The sequence below is a fragment of the Rattus norvegicus genome, chromosome 17 (genome assembly GCF_036323735.1).
Source record: "Rattus norvegicus strain BN/NHsdMcwi chromosome 17, GRCr8, whole genome shotgun sequence".
In the NCBI taxonomy this organism is placed as follows: domain Eukaryota; kingdom Metazoa; phylum Chordata; class Mammalia; order Rodentia; family Muridae; genus Rattus; species Rattus norvegicus.
The window spans coordinates 80,908,558-80,916,051 of NC_086035.1; the positions used below are offsets into that span (position 1 = coordinate 80,908,558).

Below are 7,494 nucleotides of genomic sequence, written 5' to 3' on the forward strand. Positions count from 1 at the left end.
CGCACAACATCCAATCAGTAATTCATTCCAGGCAGACTAGCGATTGCATAAGCGGGAGATGACTCCTGCCTCGCCCCTGAAACTTCAGTCTCCAGGAGAGAGTAGGTGTAGGTGTGTAAGTTGCATGAATGAAAGAATGATTGAATGAATGACTTGGTTTGCATGTCTCTTCTAGCCTCCCTTCTGTCTTAACTCTCTGCTGTTGATTTAGATTTGCTTTTTTGTAATTGTCCCCTGAGTTTGTTCGAGAACAACAAACAACATCCTGAGTCCACTCTATGATGTCTCCTTCTCTTCCCTAGCTTTTAGTAGAAGTCCCAAAGGGATCAAAAAGACTGAACAATATTTAGAATTATATTTTTTCCACTGTTTTTGTTTGAATAGTAAGATTCATGTGGTACTCTATAGTGGTTGACATTATATCACAGTTGCATATGCAATTGAACTCATAGGAGCTAAAAGTTCATTGGTTAAAAAAAAAAAAAACCTTCTTAAAGTCAGGCACAGTGGATGACCCATTACCAAAGTGAATGTGTGTGGTGTCAGCTAGACTCAGCAGACTGAGGCGGGAAGACCCCTGAGCACGAGAGTTTAAAACAGACTGGGGTAACATATGAGATTCTGGCAGAGAGAAGTGGTGTGGGAGGAGATAGAAAAGTAAAAGAAAGTATGGTTTTTAAATCTCTTTGGTGGGAAGACATGCTCTTGCATTACTTCCATGGAATCCCAAAGGCACTAAAAATATCGAACTGAGTCCCACCTCCTCCTTGTTGAACAATTTCTTCAGAATCGGGTAGTACTGTATCCACGTGTACTTGATCTGAGGCTTTGAATCCCCAAAAGGCTTGAATTACATGAATGTTTAAGGCATGAAGATTGAGGGGGTGGAGTCAGAGAAATCCTCAGTACTTCAGAAGATAGAAACCTCAGCTCTTTTTTTTTTTTAACCATTATTTTAAGTTTTATTTTTGTTTTGTGCGTTTGCCTCCATGTGTATCTGTGCTCCGTCTGCATGACTGATGCCTCCAGAAGCCAGATCTCCTGGGACTGGAATTACAGATGTTTGTGAGCCAATGTGTGGGTACTAGGAGCCCCCTACAAGAGCAGTAAGTGCTCCTAACCACTGAACCATCTCTTTGGCCAATCTTCTCTTTAAGAAATTGCTGCCATTTTAACACTGGGCTTCGTTGGAGGTCTGCCTCATTAACTTTCGACCAACAATGAGATGAGTCCATTTATTTCATAAGAGTAAGGATGAAATTAGGGAAAACTTGAGACACAGCCTTCAGGAAGGTTCTTAACAGCTGATCCGTGGGTATCGACTAACCATGTTGACTTCCGTGGTAGCTGCAGGACCAAATGTAACAGCGAATTCAAGTGTACATTACTCAGCTGTTGCTATTTCCCCTATATCCTCGTGCTGGTGCAGAAAATTCTGACCCTGTGTAGTCTCCGTTTAGTCCTAACTTCTGCACTTTCTGGTTTAGTTTGTTGTTCTGTTGACCTTTAATGTGACCCAGTTCATGTTCAAGTCCTCCTTCTTCCTCGCTTACTCAGATGAATTTAAGTAACCAACAGTAGCTACTTCCGCCTCTGCTAATTGAAGCAGCCAATGCCTCAGAGGAGTGTAGTACTTGATACATGAAAATATTGCATCCTTTAGATCAATGACACGGTGATCTCAATGGTGTTAGAATAATGAACCTTCTTATCTCCTCCCCACCCCCTTAGAATATCAGATGCTATCCAAGATGCTCACGGGATTTTCCTGCCTTGGCCTCCTAAAGAGAGAAGACAATATGCATTCAATACTGTCATCTACCTATTTTATTACTTTAAAGTACACCCCTTTTGCTTAAAAAAGTGGTTCCCATGCTGAAGCATACTCTCTGGCATAGCAGACTAATTTTACCAGGGTTACTATTTGCAGAGCATACGGTTTTTACCCCTAGTCCCTTTCATATATCGCCATCTTCGTATTAGAGGGTATTTCTTGTCTGTCTACCTTTTGAAAGGTGGTGCCTTCTCTGGAATGTGTTGCCTTTAGGTTTCTGTGCTGCCGTGGCTCTGCTGACATTTAGAACACCAGCATCCTTCCACAGTTGATCCTGGCAGGAACAATGGACTGTCATGAATTTTTCATACTGCCTAGCAGATACTATTGTGACCCAAATCTTGATTAACACCTTACCGTTATCTCTTAATGTCCTTCTTGTAACTGGAAAGCAGAGACACTGTTACAGCTCTTTCTTTCCAATTCCAAATGCCTAGAGGAACACGAGTCATGAATATTGCATTTTCTATATATTTTGAGAGTACTCAATGACCCAAATCCCTGGCTTTACAATTTTTCCCCTAAACATAGACACTAGTTCCAAAAGAATTTAGTTAATTCCTCTTCTGCAAATAGATAAATTTATAATGCAATAGTGCTGGCTCCAAAGAAGGAATTTGAATATCAAAGGCCCATGCTATTTCTATTTTTCTTTTATTTCCTTTACATCCTGACCACATCTTTCCCTCCCCCTTCTCCTCCCAGACCCTCCCTCTCATTTCCCCTCCCTTTATCCACCCCTTCTTCTCTTCTCCTCAGGAAAGGGAAGGTCTCTTGGATATCAACCTAGCTTGACATATGAAGTTACAGTAAGACTAGGAGCATCTGCTACCGTAGCTAGGATAGGTACCCCAGTTAGGGGGAGTGGATCCAAAGTTAGGTAACAGTCAGATAGAGCCACTGCTCCTGCCGTTAGGGGTCCCACGAGAAGACCGAGCTGTACAATATGTGCCCAAGGGCCTAGGTCTGTCCCATGTGTGCTCTCTGTTTGTTAGTTCAGTCTCTGTGAGTTCCTACAGGCTCAAGTTAATTGATTCTGTATGTTTTCTTATAGTGTCCTTGACCTCTCTGGCTTTGCCAACCCTTCCTCCCCCTCTTCCACAGGATTCCCCAAGCTCTGCCTAATGTTTGCTGTACATCTCTGCATCTGTTTCCTCCAGTTGCTGGATGAAGCTTTCTCAGATGACAGTTACGCTAGGCTCCTGTCTGCAAGTATATCAGAGAATCATTGATAATGCCAGGGTTGGACTCCCTCTCATGCATGGGTCTCAAGCTGGGCCAGTCGTCGGTTGGCTACTCCCTCAACTTCTGATCCAACTTTACCTCTGTACATTTGTAGGCAGGACAATGTGTGGGTCGAAAGTTTTGTGGCTGAGTTGGTGCCCCAGCCCTCCACTGGAAGTGTTGTCCGGTTCCTTGTCCCACGTTGCTAGGAGTCTTCGCTGACATCATCCTTGCAGGTTCCTGGTAGTTTCCATCATTTTAGGTGTCTAGCTCGTCCCAGAGATCTACTCCCACCCCCGAAGATTCCAGCTCTCTCTCCCTGTGCTCCTTCCCTCTGGTTCTCCCCCTACTTGATTCCTCTTGCTCATTTCCCCCTTCCTTCCCATTCCCTCATCCACCCAGTTCCCTTCATCCATCCACACCTGATGTCTATTTTGCTTTCTCAGTGAGATTCAAGCATGACCCGATTCTCTTGATTCTCTTCTTTTCCCATGGTCTCTTCCCCAAAGATGAATGTTGCCAGCCAATAAAGGCCAAGTTCACACACCTGATCCACTTAAGATCAGAGTATACATTCCAAATCATACCACTACATTGACCTCGTCCGTGATACGCTCATCAAGTGGCAGGACCAGGATTTACACCAGGCTCCCTCACTGTATCACACTGCCAGATTTGGAGCAGTCAGGTGCCATATGTAGATGTTTCAGCCAGTGAAAGAGCACAGATATGATTATGACCTCGTAGCTGCCTTAGCTTAAGTATAGTCTGTGAGCATGTGCCTGCAAGAGGAAAGCAAATGCAAGTGATGAATTTATGGTGAATTTATGATAAAGTTCTTCCTTTATTCCCCCCAATTCCACTTTTCTTTGTACTTTTCTAAGACTATTTATTATTCCCCCAAAGCTATTTGAGACTCCAACTGCAGTGACAGATGCTCAAAATAAAGTCATAGTGGATTAGTCTTAGCCCTAATCCCAATGATTATCATCTTTAGAAGGTGTATAAGATTAGCAGATATACAGAAATACAAACGAATCACAAAGGAATAAGGCCATTTAAAAACGGGGCCAGAGGCCTGGGTAGATGGCTTGGTGGTTAAAGCATTTGCCTTGCAAGTGTGAGAAGGTGAGTTCGATCTCCAACTCCCATAGAGAAATGGATCACTGTGTTTATAACCCCAGTGCCAACGTGGGAGAGACAGGCAGGCGCTTGAGGTTCCCTGGCCATATAGTGCAGCCTAGCCAGCAAGTTCCACATCCTGTCAGAAGAGCAAGGTAGATGGCTCCCAGAGTCACATCCAAGGGTGTCCTCTGATCTCTAACTGCACACACATGCATATCTACCTGCACACAAACAAGAACATGCACATGCAGGTACACACACACACACACACACACACACACACACACACCATAAAACAATAGAGTAAAAATTAAATTTAAAGTTGGGGTAAAGATTAGAATGGTGTTTCTATAGCTAAGAGACATCAAGGGTAACTGCAATCACCAGAGGTTGACAGAAGAACAGGACAGTCTCTCAGATCATGTCCATTTTAAATTCCTGTGTTCTATACTGTGGCAGGATATATTTCTGCTGTTTTAGAACACCTAAGTTTTTGGAAGGTGTTACAATTTTTATAGCAACTCCAGGAAACCAACACGAAAGCTTATCTTTTCTGTTAAAAATAACCAATGTGGAAGAAGAAAGAAAAATTTCTGAGGGCTTTTCTTTCTCTAAGTCTTTGATATTGACAGAGACTGACTTCAAGGGCAAAAGATTCCTTGTTTACATTTTGTTATCCCAGATGTTTTTTTTTACAAGAGTATCCCTTCCAAGTGCAGAAACAAAGCCCAGAGAGTAAATAAATAATAGAGACTCAGGAGGGGTGATAACAAAATGCTTTGCCTGGAACCCCAGGACAATAGGAAAATGTTTAATGATACTAAGTAGAGGCCTGCAAATATCTCAGTGTTTAAGAGCACTGTTTTCTGTTGTAAAGGACCTGGGTTCAGTTTCCAGCACCCACATGGTGGATTACCATGCTTTGTAATTCCAGTTACTGGGGATCTGATGCTGTTTTCTGGACTTGACTAGATATATAAAATGCTAACATTCATGCGTGTAAGATACTCGCCCACATAAAATGCTAAGCAAAGAAAGCTTTGCGACAAGGATATTAGCAGGATACTGAATGTCCGAGTTCATGAGAACAATGTTCACTTAGGCAGAAATGACACAAGTATAAATTACTGCTAATAATTATGATGGCAATAATTAACTCCTCTGATCTTTTATTATCTAAATTATTCTTCCACATTTACTCTTTTCAGTTTCTTACAGGAGGGGTGTGTGACAGAGCCTGTATATGAATGCCAGAGAAAAACCCCAAAGTCTTGGTTCTCTCCTTTTGAAACTAAGACTTAGTGACAAGCCCCTTTATCTGTATCATCCTATCCTACCACCAGCACACCATGTAATTTACAGTTAGCTTATGTGGATGATACTCTGAAAGCCTATACAAAAACTGAAGGTTTTGAGTATTTAAACAAGTTGATATTTGTCATACCAGCAAGTGGCAAAATGAGAATTTAATTCAAAATCCCATAAGATCTTGCATCCTGTGCTCTAATATTATATTATGAGACACGGAGAAAAATTAGATATCATTTCTATTTATTATAAGATCTTATAAGAGAGAGAGAGAGAGAGAGAGAGAGAGAGAGAGAGAGAGAGAGAGAGAGTGTGTGTGTGTGTGTGTGTGTGTGTGTGTGTGTGTGTTTGAGGTTTTTGCAGATAAGTGTAGTGCCCTTGGAAGCCAGAAGGGGACATCAGATCCACTGGAGCTGAAGTTACAGGCTGTTGCAAGATGCCTGACTTTGTTGCTGAGATCTGAACTTGGGACCCTGGAAAAGCAGCACATGATCTTAGCTACTGAGCCAGCTCCCCATCTCTTGTAAAAAAGACTTAGCATTCCTTTTTCTTTGGAAGCTATTATAAATGATGTATGCTATCTTGAGGAATCCTTCTGAATTGACATTTGAATTGATATTTGATTCTTAAATTTCACCGTCTTACAGAGATAAAAAAAAAAGAGCTTATTATGGGGTAGATGCTTGATCCAATCCATTCTTAAGGATAATTGGAGATTTGGAAGCACAAGGTGAAACTTCTTCGGGGAAAAAAAATGCAATGAATTAACAAATGGATATAATCAAACCTTTGTAACCATATCTTTTGACCAGAAAAAAAAAAAAAAACTATTTGCAAGGGAAAAAAACAGCTTACTTCAAGACATGAAAAGCTGTGAAAATGATGATTACAAAGTTACAAATCAGTAACTTGTTTTAAAATATATTTACATTGTGGCGGATGGGAAATGACGGAAGGGGTGCTTGGCTGTGCATTCTGGTTAGCCCTGGCTCTAACTCTCACACTTTCTAGATTCATCTGCAGAAAAGCCTCAATCGTCAAATCAGGCAGATCACATTGGTCTGTGAGGGATTGCCTTGATTATTAGACGATGCTCCATCTATAGGCAGGTGGACCCTGGTTTATTTTTTTAACAAAAGAAAAGAAAAAGAAAGACAAACCAAAACAAAACAAAAGAAACCCCTAAGTGCGAGTCATGGAGGGAGCCGACAAAGAGAGTTCCTCCGTTCCTTCCCTGACTTCCATCATCAATAGACTGTGACCGGGTCGTGTAAGGCTTCTAAGAAATTGTCCTCCCTAAGTTCGTTTGACCAGAATGTTTTATCACAGCAGCAAAGGAAACCAGAACACTAAGTTTCTCATTTGGCTTATTTGGTCTGAGAATTAGAAAATATGGAGCCGCACGAAGGCTTATCAGGATCCCTTTCAAAACTCTTCTCTTCTCCAGAGAAAGAGAGACCTGTCCAGTGTCATTATGAAACGTCCAGAGTACAATGATAGATTCTCCCACCAATCACAAGATCTTCCGTCCACTGGAGTTATTCTCCAGGTGACCATCACGGATGACCACCAGCAGCACAAATCCCACTGGTTTCATCTGATCCATCACCCCAAGTGAAACCTATCACCACCTATCTCGGACCTAGGAAGAAAAGACAGCGTGATACACTCAGCATGTAAGCAATGCGATCACCAAATGTCCTTGCTCCTTAAGGTTATCTCCTGCATCGCTTTGCACCTTTTCCTCTGAGGCAGGATATCTTCTTGAACCCAATCGGATAAGACATAACCCAGCGAGTCACAGAAACCCCGTTGTCTGGTCTCAGTCCACCTCTACACCAGAGCTACGGGCATCTGAGGGACCACTTCAAGCTTTTAGTGTGGGTTCTGGGATCCAAACTTCCACCCTTATGGATACAAGCAAGCGCTATTAACCTTTGAAACCCCTTACCCATCCCCAACTAAATGATGCTTTTGGTGTAAAGTTGCACTGTTCTGGTGTT

At 42.1% G+C, this 7,494-nt stretch overlaps 1 long non-coding RNA gene across 3 annotated transcripts; it reads right to left on the reverse strand.

The window, feature by feature from the left end:
- Nucleotides 1–1,221: 1,221 nt before the first annotated feature.
- On the reverse strand, nucleotides 1,222–3,741 carry LOC102555562 (uncharacterized). Of its 3 annotated transcripts, XR_001841966.3 has the most exons (6): nucleotides 3,481–3,741; nucleotides 3,158–3,298; nucleotides 2,192–2,267; nucleotides 2,006–2,108; nucleotides 1,760–1,781; nucleotides 1,222–1,347 (listed from the first exon to the last, which is right to left on the reverse strand). It is a non-coding gene; the product is annotated as an uncharacterized LOC102555562 (long non-coding RNA). The 3 variants fall into 3 exon arrangements; XR_001841965.3 differs by lacking the exon at nucleotides 1,760–1,781; XR_596863.4 differs by having other exon boundaries at nucleotides 1,222–1,781.
- Nucleotides 3,742–7,494: the final 3,753 nt, after the last annotated feature.